General features: G+C 29.1%; 1 protein-coding gene across 2 annotated transcripts in view; it reads left to right on the plus strand.

Moving 5' to 3' along the window:
• LOC121113802 (uncharacterized) overlaps window positions 1–22,579 on the plus strand; it is a 138,217-nt gene that overhangs the window by 50,169 nt on the left and 65,469 nt on the right. For both annotated transcript variants that reach the window (XM_040707664.2, XM_071886812.1), the window contains one exon: window positions 12,177–12,261. The gene's annotated coding sequence lies outside the window, so the exon portion shown is untranslated. The remainder of the gene's footprint in view (window positions 1–12,176; window positions 12,262–22,579) is intronic.

Raw genomic sequence — 22,579 nt, forward strand, 5'->3', positions numbered from 1 at the left:
ATTGCTCTTGGGAGAGGTTTTGACAAAAATAATGAGTTTACGGCAAATTAGATTTTGAAAAAATAAAGAGTTTTAAAGAAAGTTGTTTTTCAGAGAAGAGAAATTGGCCTTAGTGAGGGTGTTTTTTAACTGCGTGAAAATAATAGGAAACAAAAGGCTGAGAATGCTTTTAGTTGGTAGACAAAAACGAAATCAACTTTTAACCAGCTAAGTTTCGTGAAATATAAATATTAACTGAAACTTATACTATTAAACAGTTAAATATTAGTATAGATAAAACCCCGAGAAATCTTGTAAAAATGGAATCTCAAAATCAATCCTAGTTGAAATCTTACATAGTTAATTAAAATATTTAATCATCAAACTATTGTTGTGTACTGTTTCATTCTTTCTAGTATCAGCAGTTGGAGTCGTTACCAGTAATTTTACTGCGAATTTAATCGCCTCTTGGCGATTTTCCCTCATGACTTATTGGCAGTGTTTTATGTTTTTATAATATACAAATCGTTAAACTCAAATTTACCTTCAGTTTTTACTGTTGTATCACAAATAGTGAGGAAATTAGGAAGGAATAATGTTTATAATGTTATAAGAACGAAAGGATAAGGTGCAGCAGATCCAGAATTGTGAGTCTATTTGGAAAATACTCATTGGCTAGTAATATTCATTATCTTAGTTAAGGCTATAAAAAATGGTAGAAACTCCATTGATAAAAATAAAGGAATGATTCTACAACAAAGACTAAACATAAAGTTCAAACTTATAATATATAAAATTTAAAAAGCTGTGTTTATGTCATGCAGCTGAATTTCACCGAGACAAAATTACTAGTTACGAAAACGAATGCAGGAAAGTTACCTAAAATCGATTTCAGTATGACAGCACTTCTCACATTTATAGTGTTACGTAAACTGAAAAAAAGCTTAGTTCTACATCAACTTTAGGATTTTTGATCTCATCAAGAGAAGTATTTAAATTTTAAACGTCAAATGAGTTCATTTTTTATTTCGTAGATATAATTTCTTAATAGATTATTTTATATCAAATGTCTCAAGAAATGAATTTTTTTTTAAACTTGACACCTCAGAATTTGATTAAATTTAGGATACACATAGAATTTAACCTACAAACTCAAAATATATTTATTTTAGCAACCAAATGCTTAGTTTCTGAGATATTAAGCACTTTATATTTGTTATTTGCCAAAAACTATGGCATACACTAAATTTCAAATAACTAAATCCTCTGAACCTGTAATTATACTTGCACGAACGAAGAATTTTTTTTAGGCAAAAACATGTAAAAAAAAAAATTATATTCTAAACGTATAAGATCCAGAACGATATTTTCGTAAAATCTAACTTTTTCAATGTTACCAACCAGGCTGTACTTTTTAAAGGACAAAAATAGCTCATTCTAACCAAAAATAAAACGATCTTAGACTAGTCTAGGATTTCCAAATCAAAAACCTAAACAAGTTAATATCAACCCCAGATTTACTAGAAAGTAAGTCATGAATGATTACACTTAGGTATAAAGCCCTTTTGTGATTGCAAATTTACCAAAAACGATGGCGAAAATAAATTTTATATAGTTATATTTTCTAAGCCTGTGATTCAATTTCAACAAATAAAGAATGTTTGAAAAATAAAGATATATAAAAAAGTAAAATTTGAATTTAGTTATATATTATGACTTTAATCTTAAATGTTACCCCATGTAGTTTGATAAAATTAAATTTATCTAAAAATATACTTTCTAATAAGAAAAATATATTAAAAGTGCAAAAATGTGATAAGTTTTTGATAAAAACTTGTAATAGAACCTTTTCTTTTTAATTTGAAGATTAAAAAGTTACAAAAAATAGTATTTTGAAATTCAAATTTGTTTACTTAAATGATAGTTTTTCTATATTAAATAAAATATGCACATTTATGCATTTTGCTAAGATAAAATTTTTATAAGAAGTTTACATTTAATATTTAATGTCCATACAATACATTTTACATTAAGAGCGCTCATCAAATAAAAAATTTATATTTTTCTGTAATGTAAGAATAATCACGTTTTGTCTGGTATATGTACATTTAATTATCATTATAAAAATCATACACTCAAACATAACGAAGTAAAAAATTTTTAAAGAGCAGCACGTGTTAATGATCTAACAAATATGACATGTAATAATGTCCATTGAAGGGCTTGGTTAGACTTTTTAGACCAATGAGGCTTTAGTTAATACTTCTAAAGACATTGGTCTAAACAGTTTTAAAGAAAATTTGTTTTTTGCTTTCTTCCGATAGATGGTGCTGTTGTAGATATGGGGGGATGTATACCAAAAAATGAATTAAATATCATAGTATTTCTTATGATTTAATTTTTTCAACAATTTAAAAAAATTCAAATCGGTCGTTTAGATGTTTACTGAAATTATATTTGTATTAGTTTAATTTAAAAAAAATACTATGTTTTAATTAGGAACTTAAAGGGTGCAAAAAACAAAAAATCAATCTAAATTATTTCTTTAAAAACATTAAATGTATTCAAATACGTATTCAAGGTTCTAATTTAAATGAACTCATCAGCTCTTAAGCCAACTAATAAATTTCATGCACTGTTTTACGCCCTAGGATCCAATGTACCATCATTTCAAATTTGGACTAGTTCCTATATTTTATATCAGTTCAAAAATGGGTAAAAATTATGCATAGAGATGTAAAAGTTGTTGGAATGCCAGTGACCGTAAAAAATATCATACAAAATATGGTCATTTTGAGAGACGAATATCTGCAGTTTTTTGCAAATTAACAGCATTTTTTTTAAAACTTATCTCGCCGAGAAAACAGTAGTTTTTACATCACCAACTATGATAATAGTAATAACAATCGGGCTATGAAATGTAATAATTTATAGTTACAAATTCACAACACTTTTCACATTTGACGTTATTGGCAAATAACAATGTTTTGTAAACGAAGGCCATAGATCGAGAAAAAATTGTACTCAAATATACAGGATCGTGCAATACAATTAGAACAAACTTTAACCTCACTCAAATACCTTATGAGTACATCACAGCCTAGTTTTTCTTGCTCATACAAAATATTAATAGGTTACTAATAATCTGCTATTTTTAATAACTAAAATAAACTATAATAACTCAAAAATTATTTATGCTTGAATAGTATAACTGATGCCATCTAATTTTCTGTTATTCAATAATTTTAAATTGGTGCAATTAGTCCAGATCAGGTCGTTAGAACTAACTCTGGGACTGTTAATGGATGATTAAAATTTTTATTTCTCATGTAAACATGATTGTAACCAATTTACTTTATAAATTAATATAAAAGCAAATATTGATATGTAAGTGTTTAAAGATGATAAATATCAGTAATACAGTTTCAAACAGTACTACACAGCTTGATACAGTTTTGAAGTTCTAAATTGTTTTCATTGAGCATCTATTCCTTGAAAAAGTGCAACACAGAAAAAAAATGGAAAGCAAGGTTAAATAATGAATACCTTTTTTATTCCACACTGTGTATATTCTAAAGATATACTATTGCTAAAATAATAATATGACTGTAAAATCAATATTACCTACCCGTGGACCGTTTTGGCAAGATTTATATTTTTTATGAAGTAAAGTGATAATGAGGCACTTGGAGTTCATATTGACAATTAATATGCTATTATCAACTATGCTACTAAATAAAGCCAAAAAAATTCGTCACAATACATTTGTTCTGGATTTATATAAGGTAAAAGTATGTACCAATTTTTGTACAGACCCCCCGAGTAAGAACTTTTTAACCTAGGTTCATTGGCGATTGGAGAATCCTATAAAGGGTTTTTAAGTAACATTGCCCATATTCAACCAAATGCTCTAAGAATAAAAAGCTTTGTGCTATTTTGATTAAGGAAAATGGTGAGTTTATAATGTTTAGATTTAGATGTAATTATAGGACTGACAAATATAAAACCTTAGAATTTTACTATTAATAAAAAATATATCTCTTTAACGTTTAATTTTGTTAAAGATAAGACCCATAGTATGGTATAAAAATATGTAATTACATTGCAATACATAGTATTTCCAATAAATTCTTAATTATTACATTCGCAATGATCAGATATTTTCTCAAAAAAGCTGAAAGTAAATTAATATTGCACCTGTAGAAGACCTTCTAGAATTAAATATTACTTTGTATAATAAACCCCTACTAATTCATACTTCAGATAAAGTCATTTGGCGTAAATATATATATATTTACAAAACCCTTAAAACGGTGGTTTTTTAAACTTTATATTGCATTGTCTCTCGATTAAATGATTGAATAAAACATGGAAGTACATATATGAAATGATAATTAAATTGTACAAATTATATATTAACTTTTATCTTAAATATTTATTTTTGTACTCAAATGTTGTTTCAAACCTATAAAAGGGGTACTCAAAAAGTTCAAATTGAAAATTAGATTTAATACAAAAAACAGATTTAAATAAAATAAAATAAATTAATAATAAGTATTTATAAGTTTTATTATTTGGATCGAATGAATTTCATAGAACTTCTATAATTCTGAGTCTATCTTGAAGATTTTTTATTTAAACATCGTTGATATATTTGTCTTGATATTCCAATAATGATTGAGGCCATAATATGTAATCTTATTGCACGAAAAGAGGAGAATATTGATATACTCGTAAAATATAATTTGTTAAGTTGAAAATTTACACGTTTTAGTTAAAAAAATATATAGTATTTATATGATTAATTTTTTTTAAAACCTTCTTATATTTGAGGAAAAGTGTCATATTTTGAAACAGTAATAGTATAATCAACACATGCACCTACCCATATAGGTATAATAGAACCTTATCCTGATAAATATAAATAAAATTCACGAATGAAAGGTATAATATTCTTTGATCTATAAAACATAGATACTCAATACACTGAAAGGTTTTTTTTTTTTTAATTCCTTCGTTTACGTATTGAATAGTATATTATGATCCTTCAACAACACAAAAACAACATCTAAAAGAAATATTGGATCTTACATACAAAATACATTCTAATATATTTTGTATCTTTAGCCAATTAACAAAATAACATGCTAAAATGAATTTTCTTAAAACTGAGTATAGGTTACATCAAAGTCTCTTAAAATCAACTAAAAAATCTGTAAGTTGCACTTAAGTTAACCAAAAATGATCGTCGCAATACTTAAAAAAAATATCATATATTTTATTTTATGGCCTATATCGGGGGCATATAAGTCTTTTAAATCGAAATAAGTTTTTAAACTATATTAAAAGTTCTTGAGTACAGTAAGTAATCCCATAAATTTGTATACAAGGCCTATAGTGGACGGAAATATGTCCATAAGATATTGGGATGTTTATTTTTGTTCAAAATTATTTTTATATTGACTCACCACATAATTATTTTCCTTTTTCATACATAAATATATATTTGAAATACGCAATCACAACGGATAAAATAAATTGACCATTCGTCAGAGAGAAAAAATACATAAATAAGCTATTGGGTTTTTTAAGAAAATCAAAAGAAATCGGTCTATATTTACATAGGTAGAATTTTAATTTGCATATTTTATTATTCAAAGGGAGTGTATAAACATTTTTATCAGTCGTAGTAAATATTGAATTTATATTTTGGGAAAATATTTACGTGTTAAAAATTAAGTTTGATCTATTTATCAATCTTTTAATTAAAAAGCTTAACATCCAATGTTAATAGGAATTATGTCTAATAGTTAGATAATTTATTAATATATCACAGCAGCAAGTTTTCTTGTCCTTTTACAATCTCGACCTTAAAAAAGAAGAGGAAAAGTTTGACAAAAACTTATGGTAGGGTTGTGAAACTTTGACAAGCTAGAGGTGCAACTTAATTACTCAAAATAAACTTGATAAAAATATTGTTTGACCCAATTTGGGCTCAATGAAAATATTGAATCCTTGGAGTTGTGAGCAAAGAACTGTGATTGTAATTAAATGTCATTATACTACAAGTTGAATCGACTTGGAATATAAGGACATTTCTCAACTCTGCTTAGATGAGTTTGTTCACAAATTAACAAAATTTTATTAGTTTTTAGTAAATACATGATCAGAATGCAAGTATAAAGCAACAATAGAGAGATCAACAGCTAAATCAAATAGTTTGCGGGATAACAGTCTCTGACCCTCCTAGATGAATTTAGCTCATTTATTCGACTTTCAAGCAATATGGAAGTCACATAAGATGATGTCCAATTGTTCTTTCAACTTTAAAAACTTAAATAAAATGTATAGTGCATAAATGCATTATTTACTTTCTTTAAGAAGGTAAATGTATCTTCAAGACAATGAATTTCTTGCTATAGAATATATATTTTCAATGCTCGGCATTATTCATTTAATTGAATGTTTAATTTATTAGTACATAAGTTAGTTCTTTATCTGAATTCACATTGATTCAAAAACGATCATAAATGAACTCTTATGATCGTAATCCCCACATAGACTTTAAACATATGTTATTGGGTATGCTGATACTAAAATTAGTGGTACTGGGGTACATAAACTTTTAAAACCTCAGTAATTTACTTGAAGTGTATTGGAGTATAAACTTGAATCGCAACTATTTCATATGTCATGTCATTGACTTTTCAAAGACGTGATCCTCTCGCCCACCCTCTAAAAATCTGAAAAGAAATAAAATTGATTGCTCTCTGTATATTTAAAAAAAAAATAAGAATGAAAAACATTATCAAATTTTTGAGCATACTGAAATAAAAGTTATCCGACTCCAGTTTAAGTTCATTTAAGCTTAACGTCAATTTTGTTTATATTTTACCTCAGAAAAGTTTCGAATAGTATTTTTATTAATTTTGTTGGGTTTGAAACTGATATGATACCGTAACATTATTACATTAAATATCTTTGGAACATATTAAATTCTTTACATAGGTGTTGGTTATTCAAATGCTTGGACATTAATTATAAGAGTTGTATATAATTACTTGTGAAATATGAACAGTGTTTCATTTTTATTTTTCGAAAGTCTCTATTATTAGTGAAATGTATGTCCTTATATATTTAGTCCGGTCGAGTTGTCTAGTATTAGGACCAGTCATGTTGGTCCTTAGGAACCTTTACAAAAGACTTAAGGTCCCTAGGACTGTCAGTACTTGAACTGATTAAAAATGAAGAAATTAGGTTTGGTGTCGACATCTAAGACCAAGCTTTATAAGTTTTTAGGACTGATATGAGTAATTGAACTGATAACAATAACAACTCTTTGTGAGAGAACATTTAAATTTTAAACAATCACGAGTTTGTGTGTTCATGAATGATAAAGAGTAATGTTTTTTACTCATAGATATTTGTAATTTCATAATAATACGTCATGATATTCCATTTATCTCCTCTCAAAATTTATACAAATTATTTGAGATATCATACCTTTAGGATTTTTTACACACTGGTTGTCTTTAGGACTATTAATGATTTATATTTATTTAATTATATTTTTCATTATACAGTACTTCAATTTAATGATACCCCGCAACATTCATATCTTATTTTGAATAAATATTATTTAAAGATAAGACAATGTTTCCTTCATTTTGGTAAGGAATCAAAAGTATTGAACGACAAGTAACATGTTTTTATATGAAAGTAGTTTAAAAGGAGTTAAATACAAATCCCTTGGTTTTACTTATGTGCTTTACAATAACATAATTATTTTATATATACATAGACACCACAAGATATAAATAATCCAATATTTAATTAATTTCAAATAATATTATTAATGAAATAAATCATCTAATTTAAAAATAAAATAAAAAAACCTTTAATAATATTATTTTAAATATATTGTAAGATCTGTTCCGTCTTTAGCTTATCATATGTTTTAAATTTGATTGATTTAAGAAAAAGATATATTAAATAATAATTACAAAAATAATCTGATTTAATTATTTTATAATTTTTGATATGATATATTAGACGTATTTGTAGGCAATTAATCATGTTATTCAAAAAAATATTATTGATGAAACCCATAGTCAATTCAAAATTAAACGTTGATTGATTTTGAACTATTGTGTGAAAGCTGGATTCAAATACCGAGTGTCCCTTTTTTAGAGTTATTAATTTTGGATTAACTGCACTATGTTATTTTCTACTATAGGCATAAAAAAAACACTATTTGTAAAATTTAACATCCACCATATAAGTTTTTGTGACGATACTAATATTTTCTTAACAGTTAAAATAGAAATTGGTGCTTTAATTTTCTTCGATACTTTTTTTACCAAAATTATTAAAAAAAAATTATGTTAAAGACAACTTCTAGGGGTTTTCTACGTATTTTTGCTTGATGTGTATTTCATATTAGACGATTTTCAATTCTTGTTTTTCTCATTTTTTTTTGTTTTCTTTTAAAGTGCAACTATCTTTTTGATTGAATAGGGAGTACTACCTATTCAATTTGGGAGTTACGTCATTGGTGGGCCATTTTTTTACGATGTAATGACATAATTGATATTGGTTTCTAATACCAACTTACATTTTAAACATGGAAGAAAAGTTTTTAATTTGGCCATTTTAGGACATCTTGTACATAGTGTTGTGTCAGCCCGTATTTATTCGGTCCAGTCCAGTCTTAGAAACGGCCCTTCGGACAGTCATTCCTAGAACTTATTTAAAAAAATAAGAAATAAAGATGAGTGTCGTCATCAAGAAACAAACTTTATAAGTTTTATGGCTGATATTCAGGAATGAAATAGACTGGAACGAGACTGAAATGGACGGAACTACAGTCTTCAGTCCTAAATCAGGAACATCTAAACATTACTTTGGACATATTTATTATATAGATATGGGCCAAATATTTCGACTTAAAGATTGGATTAATAATATTTAGGTATTGATACACCACGTTCAAAATTTTATATGAAGGTTAAAAGGGCTTTCTATATCATATTTCCAATTGTTCTCCTGCCTCATATATTTTTTATAAAATGAGAAATTTATTTCATCTATGGAATAAAAGAGAAAAACAGACTCTATTGAATCCATCTCAGACATCTTAGTGCAATGTGCGTCATAGTTTACTCTTTGGTATATTAAAGAATTTGCTTCAACTTATTGTAGATATTAATTAGGTGATTTATAACTATCGGTAACTCAAGAAGGTGTTAAAAGTATAATCATAACTATTTAATTAGAATTAAACAAAAATTAACTTTTTTGATAAAAAAATAAATTAATTCAACAAAATTAACATTAGTTGTCCTTACATTTGATCTCTCCCCATGGTGGAAAGGGATTATGCTCAACTTTCTGGTGATAAAAAGAGTGCAGTGAACTTCTGTACACATATAATAACAGTCTTTATAAATTTATACATTTTACTATCATGCCAAATTTTAGTACTTATCAATATGAAAAATGTTTTTATACATTCCAATACTGTTATCATTATTGCATAATTGTTAATTCTTGAGGAGATAACCTATCATGATATAAGTAACCACGCTTGCACGTGCTCATGAAAGACGGAGTTTAACACTGAGGGCTTGTACGAAAGTTATAAGTGTAAGCTTATGTTGGACTCAAAGTAGAATTGAGAATCGACATCTGCGTATTTCCTTCCTTGTTTTTTGTAAATACAGAGTTGGATTTGTGTTTAATCTCTTCCTCTCACACCTACTTGTAACTAATCTAATGAAAAGTCATGAAAGCTAATCGGCTCTTCTCCCAAATATTTCTCAAACTCTCAGGGCTACTATGTGAATTTTCGGTTTCATTTTTCTGATATACTGACAAGTCATTTTTTTACAACTCTACACAAGTATTGACATATTTTTGTTCGCCTATTTATTTGAGCGTATAAATCAAATTAAGTGTTAATTAAGTGTAAAATCACAGGCGGAAGTGAGATATTAAGGAAGAAAAAAGTCATAACTGTCAACTTCAGTACGAAGTTGTAAATATTAACTTAAATGTTAAATTGATGAAAAAGAAAAAAATATCCAATGATAAAAAGAGGGGAAAAAATAGAATGTACTTTATAGTCAGCTGTTTTTCGTTTGTGTATTATCTAAAAATTGTGTACTTTCTACCTATTTATATCCACTAACTCATCCAGCAATCCTCAGTAGTTTTTATCAGCTGTTGATTTATGACTGGCCTGAATGTTATTTTGTTCAACTAGAATCAAATATTGTTTAATAGTGAATATATTCATAATAATCAATAAGGATTTCTAATCAACAAGGAGAAATTATCTCAAAAAATCGTAAAACTGAGAAACCGTATGTACCTCCATATTTAGTCTTTGTAACTTGTTTGTAGTTTGAAAATTATCAAACAATGTGGCATAAGTGTTACTGATTGGTCATTAATTTAATGACTATAATTTTTTTTATTGAGTAAGATATCATTTAAGGGTAAATTTATGTATCAATTATCTCAAATATTAAAAAAATTCAGTAAAGAGTATTTAGAATAATCATAACTATTTCATTCAAATTAAACAAAAATAATTTTTTGATATAAAAAAAATTAAACAAAGTCAATATTAGTTATCATTACAAACGATTTTTCCTTGCAGTGGAAAGGGATTATGGTGAACTTTCTTCTGATTAAAAGAGTGAAGTTATCATATAAAAAGTAATCCTAAAGAAATATATAGTTACGGTATTAATTTAGAGTGTTCATCTAATATCAATTTGATTAGGGGGCATAATTGCTGAAGAACAAATTAATTTAGATATTTTTTCTTTCTCTTTTTGGAAGAAATATTAAAATACAGATGAAGATCTGATTGTGGTATGCGGTGAATAATTGTTGCTCCAGACTATAATTTTACACGTAAAGTTGCAAACATAGAGAGTTATGCACACAATCTCATCAACCAGACATGTAGACAAATATATGTAGATAGGAATTTGTTTTTCTTTGAGATATTTACACTTAAATATTTTAAATGTAGCTTATTATATAAGTAAATATATTAAGTATTAAATAAATAATAATAAACATACTTATTTATTTCATCTTATTATAATAAAGGTAAATTGACGTTATTGATATTTTTTTATTTTTGTTATTATAACACTGGGGAGTACAAATTTTGTACAAATGAATTCAACCCAAAATCAAATTTATCCTTGAGCGCAGAATCAAAGACGGATCTCAGTCAACTGAATTCTGAAATAGTAATTCGGGAATATTATCGTATAATCATTTGTCCCTCAAAACAATCACCAATTTAAAAGTAGGATTAATAAAACTTATGTAAAAGTATTTTTTGCGACTATCAAAGTGTTTTTATTTATTATTTATCTTGCTCTGAACTCAACAAATTTCCATTTTCAGGGTGAAAATGACAAAAAAAAACACGATAATCTTCTTTAGATACTTATTGTTTATTCATCATCCAAAGTTTTTAAGGAATATTATATAGAAAAATATTCAATTTATATTTTTGCAAAATATGGATCCCCAAGCTTTTTGGTTCCATTTTGTATTTTTTAAGTGATCCCTTTTTGTATGTTGGTTTCCTAGCAAATAAACAACATTATCTTAATAATGTGTAAGATTTCAATGTCAATTTCATGAAGTCATACTCTGTAATAAATAATAAAAGTTAATATCACAATACTACCCTTTAGACGAATTCAAATAAAATAAATATTAATTATATTTGAAATATTAAAATTCCCTACTCTTCATGAATAAATCTCTTTATTGTTTCGATACTGAAATCTACTTCGTCTTGAAGGCTCGTAGTTTTCATCTGATAAATTTTCATCCTGCCATCCCTCGTCATATACTGAATCTGAATATCTCTTGAGAAAGATATTTCATCATTTTGCAGTAGTGGTACAGAGTAGGAGAATTAGCTCTATAAATGATCGTGAAAGGTCTCATTATTTGGAGAAGGCTGTGAGTGTGTCTTTTATGTAGTATTTCGAGGGGAGGGAGGTTCAAAGCCGAATTTCAATTATACCGCTATCTACAAATTCGAGATAGATAGAGAAAGTATGATATGCGGGCATTCTTATACAATATATCCGTACTTTTTATATTTATTTATTGTTAAAATGTACATGAAAATGTAATAAATATTCTTCAATTTACAGGTGAGGCTGAGAGATTCAATGAATATACGCCGATAAGAAGAAGAAATTGTTTGCTCAACACCTACTACTCACTGAACATAAAAGCGTAAGTTCCTTATTTATTCATTCCTACATTCGTTATCTGTATAAGAAGTCACACTGATCCGGTGGGGGTTATTACCATGTCATAGCATACAGTTACAGAATTCAGTGCATACTCAAAAAGAGCTCTCGGTAGAAAAATATACAGGTAAACAAACATTGTTTTGTCTTTAATATACTAGCTTTAATACAAGGCAGTGACCAGAGATATTAGGCGTCAATGAGGAAACACACTTTGCTCTAATAATATGGCGGATAATTCCATAACAAATCTTCAGTACTGCTCTTCATTTTTTATAAGCACACTCAAATGTATTGGATCAATAGTTCTCTCCTCAAAAAAGATTGCAATTTTATTTGAGGAAATAAAAAACACCTTACAGGTTGCCAACAACAACAAACCTCGCACCCCAAAAAAGCTTAGCATTTACAACCCCAAATATATATACTACACTTTTCTTCTCTTTTTTAACATCACGCTCGTTATTTCTAAGATCAAGTACTCGTGCAGTTTATAACGTGGGTTCCCTAATCTTCTTTTTCTTTTTTTGCTGTTATTATTAGTCTGTGTGTGCAATAAATCCATTGAACCCACTTTTAGTCATTAAGTGCCCATTATACCAGATTAATAATCAAACAGACATATATACGCCATTTTTGATGCACCTTTCTTAAATTGATATAAGCTACACAATATTTATTTATCCTTATAGTCTCATTAAAATTTATGATATACGAAGGAAAAGTTGCACACTTTTAGTTTACTAGTTTACTGCATTGCCTTATGTGTAGCCTTACAATATATGGATAATACTCCTATGTACAGTTACTATAACTCTTTTCCCAACTTCTCAATCCTTTCCTTCCTTCCTCCTTGCTTGCCTTTCACATTTTTAACTTTATATAAATACATAAACTTTGTCTTTTCACGTAACAAATGAGTTTAATTTGCCTATAAAATGAAAGTTGTGGATTTATATTACAAAAACTACCACGTAGTCTTTGCCTAGATATTATAAACATAGGTAGGTAATGCTCTTGTCGGAAAAAAGTAAATAAAACCCTCAACAAATTCGGTAGGTATCATAAGGTACCGAGGTATAATGTCTTTTCCATATTACATATATTTCTTCCATCTAAGAAAGAAGAAAAACGCACATAAAGTATCCATTAAAGTATTTATGGGCTCTAAAATAAAATAATATACATAATGTATATTCATGCAATAAAAATAAAGAAAGAGAGAAACAATCTTGGAAACAAAGGAATAGGAAAAAATTGTCGATAAAGATTGCCATAGATTTCTAGAAAAAAAAGATCCTTCGTTTTTAACGAATTATATTGTCATGAGAATGCTAATCATTACATTTTATTAGAGATGGGATTTTTATAAAGAAAAAAATAATTTTTGTGATTAAAAAGAAAAAACTCTTGGTAAACAGTGGGTTACCATATTTATCATCCTTGTACACTTAATACTTTAACATATAATTTATTCCTAAGAAGTTTACACGTTATAAATCTTCAAAGTTCAGCATTTCTTCCCTGTCAAAATAACAGGATAAAAATAGTTTTTTTTGTTTTGCTGGAGTGAAATTATAAATTAAATTTTGGAAGCACTAAAATTATTAATGTGGCATTTTGTCTTCCCAAAAAAAAAAAAAATCATCAAGAACTTTTTTTATTTTGACAGACTGAGTTGTAAAGGTTTGAAGATTATATAGTATCCCTTCTCAAGAGCCATTTTAAATGTAGAAAGTATCCTCTAGAGCAATAATATATTCTATCCTCCTCAAAATCCTATAGCAGTCAGCTGATACTAACATTAGTCTTAATTATGTAGTGCAATAACCCTTACTCCTGCATTCTTGTCGTTCTCTACAAAATACCCATCCATACATATTATATATATGTAGGGATCTACAAGCTATCTTTGCTGCAAAAATATTTTTTTAAACCCAATCTTCTCTCAACCCGGTTAATCAGATCGAAAGAATAAAACCAGATCTTGAAAGTTTAATCAATCTTAATTTACTTTCTTTAATAAAATCACCTCCAGTTTTAAATACAACCTCTATACGAGGCCGAAAATGCTCTTGTATCCTTGGCAAAAGCTGAAGTTCCTTCTTTATCAGACTGATAAGTTAGTCTTTGGTGTTGGAGAAGGTTCGGTTGTTTTTTTGGTCGAACACGTCACGAACAAAAAATATCCATCGGATTCAGCTCCAACGATTTTGGAGGCCAAAAGTACGGTGAGATGAAGTCGTCAAATTGTCTTGTAGTTATTTGAGAATTTTTTCAAGGTGTGGAAGGGAGCTGAGTCTCGCTTCCACATGTAAGGTCTCCCATTAGTAATCATGACAGTCAAGGGCTTCATCTTGGTCTATAGCACGTCCAAGTAGGCACCACCAATGTTAACCCTGAGGCGTTGGAGAAACACATGAGGAGGCATGACGTGACCTTCGGAGATAACAACCTCAAACACCATGTCATGTACTGATAACTTTGTTTGTATGACGACGGGCACATCCTTGGTGCATAATGCCAACCACCTGTGGTTTTGGTTGATAACCTTCTAGTCCTAGCAAAAGTTTTTCTCGTCTGAGAAATACCAAAGTATATCTCGAGGAAGTGGGTGCTTGAAGCTTCTGAGGAGTATTTGGGAGTGCTTTAAGTGTTTTTCCTTGGCCTTTTCTCACCTTGCATGAGTAGTTACAAAGGATTTTTGTGAATACAGAGCCGGATTAGTGACTCTGACCAGCCAACTTCTCGAGCAATTGCTCTGATAGACTTCCCCAGATCCTCATTGGCGATTTGCTGGATTCTGGGAACAAATTCTGACGTCTGGACAAAGTCATTTTATCCTTTAGCCTCAGCTTGCACTGTTGTTGCCTCCAAATGACATATAGAGGCCTAAGAATTACTCCTTACCTTATAAACAAACGTCTCACAGACTCCAAGAGTTCGAGCAAATATTATGTTATCGCTTCCGGTATTGAATCAAAGGAGGCCTCTGTGACTTTTCCAAATATTTGGGACAACGAATTTTTCAATTGAATTCCATTTTTTTCAACCGGTCCCAGTTTGAGTAAGATATGTAACAAACAAAAAAGTAACTGTCTAAGTGCACACGTTTTCCCAGAAGAGCGTGCCGAAGTGCACCCCTTGTAGAGCTGTAATGTGTTCGTGTACCCATAAATGGTGGAGAGTAGTATTGAAACTTTTGCGGAAGTTATTTTATTATTCCATTTTGAACTTGGAGTAAAATTGAGGATCGACATCAGATTAAATCATCCTTATGTAATTTCTAGAAACAGAGTGGGATTAGTATTTATTGTCTTCCTCTCGTAACTGTTTGCAGCTAATCTAATGAAACGTCATGACAGCTAGGCTGCTCTTTTCCAAAACATACGTGAAATTGACAGGGTTATCATGCTAATTTTCATATTAACAGGTCATATTTTATATAACTCTAATTATTGTAAGTATACGTTCCAATACATAAATAATGTCTTCTATTTTTATATCCTAAGTTAATAATAAATATAGAACAGAATACTCGTACATACGAGTATACCTATTTAATAGTTGAAAAGAGTAACAAAAGAGTTTGTTGCAACAATACAAACTACATATTATTATATAGAATGATGATAATCTTCTATCATAAAATATTTTCACTGCATTTTGCAATAGTTAAGTAATGTTAAGTTCCATTATTATGGGCCCATTTTTATATATTAAAAGTGCCTTTGGGAATAGAATATAAGTATATAATACATAAATCCTACTCTATAAAATCCACGTTCTTTTGTTTGTACCTACTTCAATTACAAGAAAAGAACAATGTTATGTACAAGTTATGACTACTTATGATCCACTTTTATGAGTTAAAAAAATCTAAAGATTCACCAAAGAAATAGACATAATATTAAACCTGCTGTTTTCTCACATCCAGAGGCGTTGCTAGCTGTCATCATTTGGGAGGGCCATAGCCTGAAAAATTAAGAACAACTTTAAGGTCTGTGCTCTGCATCGGCCAGAAGTCATTAGCCCAGAAGTGCATGTTGGTCTGGAGCCACTCTTGGTTTTTTTTTTTTTGCAATATGGGGAGATGCTCCATCTTGTTGGAACATCCAAGAAAAAAATTGCCAACGATGGATTTGATCCGTAGGATAACTTTGGTGTCTAGAATTTTGACGCTCTCATAAGTTTTAAGCCTATATCCTAAAGGAAACCAAACATGATTTATGGCCTTCCCGATAGATGCAACCAGGCAAAACTTTGGAAATGAGGCGTTATGTATTTTGTCTAGACGCCTTTTTTGCGTTGTGTAAGTTAAACACATATTTAGTGAGTTCAAGGGATATTTTGGCCTTTTTATATGGGTGAAAAGTGTTTAAGTGTTTTAAGTGCAAGAAGTCCCTTTTACCGTCGTTATTTTTGGAATACAGTGTACTGGAGGTCAGTTTCTGAGAGTCGAAGATTGTTTTCTGAGATCCCTAGACTACAACAAGTCATTTTTTTTTATTGTTCTTCTTCTCTTTAGGAAGGTGTATATATTTTATTTTCATTTATACATACTATATAACTTTCTTTATTTAATTATAAAGAAATAGTCGGAACTTTTTAAAAACATGCCAACTGAACCTCCCAACTATAATATCAGGAACTGATGGAAGAGTTTACTCAAATATCTTGAAGGAAAATAAAAGCATTCATAGAGATGGAGCGGCTCGTGTGAACCTGGATAATAACTTTAAATTGGATACTTTTGTGCTCACAGTGGAAAATACAGAAGGTTTATGCTTCAGAGGAGATAATGTTAAGCACATTGGTATATACGATATAGTAATGAAATATGGTTTTAATGAGTAGGAAATTGGGGGAGCTAATTCTAGATTCTGTCTGGGGCAAGCTTGTTTTTATATTAGATTCCTATAGACGTTAGGGGTCGAATTGATGACTTAAAAAAACAAGACGTGATGAAAATAAAAAATATGGACGGTTCAATCGAGGATGTCACTTTTAAAATAAAAGAATTTGACAATGTTAATATTGATAAAAAGAAGAAATTGGTTGTGACATTTATCAATACTTTCAAAAGTGTAAATGAGGCAAATGTGTTTGAATGGAATTGAATGCAATTATGGGAAATTATAAATCACTATCCCAAAAAAAATGATGACAAAGCGGAGGGAAAATATCAGTCATAAGGAGATTTGGCGAGACAGTGACTAAATCGTGGAAATTGTAGCTGATCCTTCGTGTATACCTCAAATTTTACCAGTGCAAGGAAATTTAACTAAGCTGAAGTTTTCTGGAGTGAAACTTCAATGTCAAAAAGATGCTTTAATTTTGGACATATCAAGCACTATTGCTTGGAAAAACGACTTAAAACTTTTGAATGTCGAAAGGGCCCTCAAAAAGGCAATGCAAGAACGTCTTCGAACAAAATTACGAGTTGAAGAGAATAAGGAGACATAATTAGTAGAAGACAAACATGAAGATAAGTCTTCCAGAACTGATAAAGATCTTCTATCCAAAAAAAAATTGAAGAAGTTTGTGAGACCCAAACTGTAGAAGAAAAAGATGAAGAGAAGTCTTCCAGAATTGAAAAGGATCTACAAAATATATCTTTTAAGTTCAATCTTATTGACTTCACAAAAAAATTCAGTCCTGAAGAAAGTATTTTTTGGAAAAGAGGGAATCTGTCTTCCAGAATTGACTTGGCTTTGATTTCTCCTACCTTGACTCAAATGGTAAAAAAAAAAACATTTTATTATCCTGAACCTTCCTCTGATCATAAATTGATTTGCATGAAATTCTCCAGACCTTATAAAACTTATCAATTAAGGATACCCCAATTGTTGATAGAAGACGACCAATACAAAACGAAATTAAAAAAAGAATTGCTAGGAGTATTTAATGACTCTTTTTCATCCAATCAAGCGACTCACGGGCTCATTCAACGACTTTACGGGGTTTTTATTTGTTTGTTTTTTTATTCAGTCCACTCATATTAATATATATATATATATAAACAAAAAAGATAATATAAATATAATAATAATAAAGTCCAGGGCAATTACCTAAAGTTACATAAAAAAGCATTGTAGTCTAAATTTAGTGCCCCGGAGATGAACCACATCTACTATAATTATACATACAGAACAAATGAAATAAAATCTACAAATAAAATGTAATACATCAAATTAAAACGATAAAATTACAATACTATGACAAGGTTTTCCTAAAATTATTGTTTATTCTGTTGAAAACTCTCCCCACGTCAGAACAGGTATCAAGAAAAAATCCCTCGGAAATAAAATCCAATACAAAAAAAAACCCAGGGACAAAATCTTATCGGTATGGAAAAAAATTAAATCTAGATTAAAAATTAATTATTTTTTAATAAAATGTCCAAATAAAAACAAAATCTATTTTCCAATCAAATCGACAACTTTTTATATCTTTTTTTTTTTGTTTCATTTATAATTATTAGTAACTCATGTAAAGGAAAGAACTAGGTATGTTTTCATTAAGGATTTTGTTTTGGTAATGTTATTTTTACTACCTTGGTTTTTTTGTCCAATAAACGTCAAAACATGTTAGTTTTGAAACATAACAATATATTAGATGACAACTTTAGGGTACGGCGTACAATTATTTTTAACACCTCAGCGGTTCTCTTCCTATCACATTTTTATGAACAGTGTTGAGTTTTGAAATGGAAAATTGAATATCAATGATTGCAACCTTTTGAATAACAAAAGAAAGGAAAAAGTAAAAGAGACTTAAGCTAAATCGGTTGATATCATCAACAAATATTACAGAGCCTTTGTACAAGAAGAGTCCATATAAGGTATCCCCGAAGGTTGGAAGTAATCATTCATTGTAGATACAAGAGAGAGTAGTCGTGTATAACATAATGGGTATAAGTCAATAAGAGGTGATCGTCTTTTAGGTTCATCCCTCAGTCTTATCGGCTCAGGGTCTTCCTGATAATTCTTTATAAGATATAAATTCCCAGCCTCATCAGCTCAACGGAATTTTAGAAAATCAATTCAATCAAGGTTTGATTATCCGAATAACTATTGAAGAAAGTTGAAATCCCAATTATTCTCCAAGGTTTGATATTAGAAACACCCCAGTATCAACTATGGTACGAACATCAATACTAAAATTGTGCCTCGATAAAATATGTTTCCTTTATTAACGGAAATATTCTTTTAAAATTTTAAAAACTGGGATAGGAAAGATGCAAAACTAAGTATTTTCTAGATAATAAATGTTTACCCTTCCCAAATCAGACCAATTATTATAGTGCTTGCTCTATCCCAGATATCTAAAAAAAAAAAATAGGTACTAAAATGCCAAAAATAGTAAACAAACCCCTCCATTTAGTGTTTTGGGATTTTATAAAGAATAAAAAATAAGGTAAATAGATTTAAAAATTCGACAAAATAACTGAAAAAATATATTAAACTTATTTCCATAAATTCCACGTTAAATAAATGAAAATAGGGACTTTAAAATGAATTGAAATAATCAAGGCTTTTGAATCTTTTTTTTTATAATAGCTGCAATTTATTTTAATGCAGTAAAACAAATTTTAAATATAAGCAATTTAATTTTCCACGAATTGAGACCCTTAGAGATTAAATGGAGTGAAATGGTAGATGCAAAGAATATTAGCTTTTTATTATTGAAAGATTAATGCTTCATTGAGATTTGTCAAGACAAGTACTTGTTTCCAGAACCTATTTACATTTATTTGTCACAACAAACGATATAAACTCTCATCATTTCTCTTTGAACATAAATGCATAGAAGGTGTTTTAAATAGTTAGAATAACTTAACTCAACCGGCCCCCAAGAGTTTACTTTATTTTTTATACTCACAATGGGGGCTATATTATATGTGAGCTTAGAAAAAATAACTTTTACCAATATTTTACAAAATATATATGACACGTTTTGTGAACTTTTCTTAAGTTTTCTCTCAAACACAATAAACGAGAAAAAATCAAGTGCAACTTTTCATTTATGTTGACTTATATTTAAGCTTGACATAAATCTAATTACAGTTGCTTCGTCCATATTTCATTGGATTAAATAGATTTGTATGGTTTTATCAATCTTATAGAGTGTTCTCACGAACGTGACGGATTGTATCATTAACCTAAAGTGACGACATATGATGATGTATAGTTTTAAAATAAAAATTAACAAATTTCCCAATAAACACTGTCAAAACTTTATCTAATGGTTTAACACAATATGTTTTTGGACGTTGTAAGAACTTTTTGCCAAATATCTATTGTTCCCCGATTTATAATTCTGGGTTTGACAGAAAAATTGTCTGAGAAGAACCAGTCAAGAACTTTCATTAAAGCCTTCTATTTTAGCTTGACTAATGCCTTGGTTCGGGTGATCCTTTTCTCCCAGTTTGACGTGGTTAAAAGCTGTCCCATGTGAAACACAGAGCTGTGGTACCATTGGTTTTCATTGATGACACGATGGGCAGTTAAACGGAATGCTACGTCAATGTTATCAGCGATTACATTCATTGATTGGATGGGATTATTCTCCTATTTTATATATATATAAATATATTTCTTAACAAAGTAGGGATTCGGATTGTAGTAAGGTAGTATAATGAAAAACTGACGTATAAGAGTGACATTTTTACCGTATTTACTCTCCATTAGTGTATAGTTGTGTTAAAACCAGTTTGTAGGGACACGAGATTGGGTAAAAGAAAATTGCGAATGCTTAAAAGAACTACTTTTTATTATGAATTGGTTAGATTGTTACAATTATTTTTTGTTTTGTTTCTTCGGGAAGACAGAAGTAGAATAACATCATATTTTTGGAAATTTAAGGTCACTTTTTGATAAAATCGGTTAAAACCGAAATTCAAATGAAACTGATATAAACTAGGTTTTTTTTGGTTTTTTTAAGTGAACAAACCAGATACAACGTCTTTATTGACCGAATTAGTTTGGTCTAACAAAAATTATAGGGATCTATGATCGCTTTAAAATTTCAGACATAATTCCAACGCTAGTGCATATTGCACATTATTAAGTTCAAATGTTTAGAGTTATATTACACGTAAATGCACATGAAACAATCTTATTTACTCTAAATAAATGAAAATTAACATGTTAAGTGACATAATTAAAACTTGAATTTTGAGATACAAAATTTGTAGCTTTTTCATACAATATGCTTGTACAATTTACAATTTGTACATAATTACAAGTCGTAGACGATACATATACTATTATGTAGAGTTGTTAAAAATATCCCAACCGGATGTTCAAGAAAAGAAACGGAAACATCACATGGTGACTTTGACAATTCAAAGAACTGTTGGGAAAAGAGGAGGTTAGTTGATATTCAATTCCGTTAGATTCGCTATATGCAGCTATCAGAGCATATAAATAAACACAACACTTACTGAGTATCTATTAAAGCCGGTTCTAGGTAATTTAGGATTTCAAATATATCTCAAAATGGAAGAGTATCTTAAAATATCACGTGATGAGGATATAAAATTACAACTTGTCTTTTATATATTTTTTTAGTATATGCTAGATAATATATTATAACAAATAATTAATTGATAACACATATAATTATGTAATTCTATATGCTTTGATATAATTGATATTAGATATAATTTCCATGATATAAACCACTATTTCTTTCATACTCATTGAATTCTGAGGCTTCGAAGGGATAGAAACTAAGGAGTGAGACAAGCATGTTTTTGAGCTCAGATATCTGCAGAACTATTATTAAAAAAATAGCCCTACTCGATTGTGATTTGTTCTTTTTGTATTTGAGAATCTGAGCATTTCTTCTTTATTTTATAAAGCTGGTATCATTACTTTTTGTTCTTGAAGAGACGTATAAAGTAATTATAATTATGTGTGCTCACAAATGATAGAGAGTAACCCTGATGAATTGTTGGAGAGTTATAGGTGTAAGTACCGATTGGACTCAGAGTAGAATTGAGGATCCACCATAGGGATGTTAGGTACTTCACGTGATATCCCTATAGTAGGTCTTAAAAATAGGGTCGGTCTCCTTTTCAAAAGGGGAAAAGGGAAGAAAAAAGATCCTTCTTGAGGTCTGTGGGTTGTATAATTTAGTATTACAGGAAATCACAACAAAAGTATCTTGTCTCTATAAGAGCGACTGGGATTTGAAAACACGCAATCTCTTTTTCCCGAGTGTGTTGCTATTATGTGGCACTGGTCCAAGACTCATTTATGTTTTGCCTTTCAATCCAACCAGATGTCAGCTCT

Source organism: Lepeophtheirus salmonis, chromosome 2 (assembly GCF_016086655.4).
Source record: "Lepeophtheirus salmonis chromosome 2, UVic_Lsal_1.4, whole genome shotgun sequence".
Taxonomy (NCBI): domain Eukaryota; kingdom Metazoa; phylum Arthropoda; class Copepoda; order Siphonostomatoida; family Caligidae; genus Lepeophtheirus; species Lepeophtheirus salmonis.